Genomic DNA, 678 nt, shown 5'->3' on the forward strand with positions numbered 1-678 from the left:
GATATCGGCCGATAATATCGGTCGGCCGATAATATCGGACATCCCTAGTTGCTACAGTATGGGTTGCTACAGTATGCGTTGCTAGGGGTTGTTATGGGTTGCTACAGTATGGGTTGCTATGTGTTGCTATGGGTTGCTACTAGGAGTTGCTATGGGTTGCTATGGGTTGCTAGGAGTTGCTATGAGTTACTATGGGTTGCTACTAGGAGTTGCTATGGGTTGCTATGGGTTGCTATGGGTTGCTATGGGTTGCTAGGAGTTGCTATGGGTTGCTATGGGTTGCTATGGGTTGCTAGGAGTTGCTATGGTTTGCTATGAGTTGCTATGGGTTGCTATGGGTTGCTTGGAGTTGCTATGGGTTGCTATGGGTTGCTATGAGTTGCTATGGGTTGCTATGGGTTGCTAGGAGTTGCTATGGGTTGCTATGAGTTGCAATGGGTTGCTATGGGTTGCTATGAGTTGCTATGGGTTGCTATGGGTTGCTATGAGTTGCAATGGGTTGCTATGGGTTGCTATGGGTTGCTATGGGTTGCTTGGAGTTGCTATGGATGCCGGCCGCCACCTTTGAAGGATCACTTCTATTCTAGTACAGAGAGAAACTGCTAAAACATAGATACTGGAAGGGAGGCTGGCGGTTTCTCCTAATCCTTACAAAAGCTATCATGGTAGTTTGATGGT

The sequence above is a fragment of the Notolepis coatsorum genome, assembly GCF_963971535.1.
Source record: "Notolepis coatsorum genome assembly, chromosome: 1".
NCBI lineage: Eukaryota > Metazoa > Chordata > Actinopteri > Aulopiformes > Paralepididae > Notolepis > Notolepis coatsorum.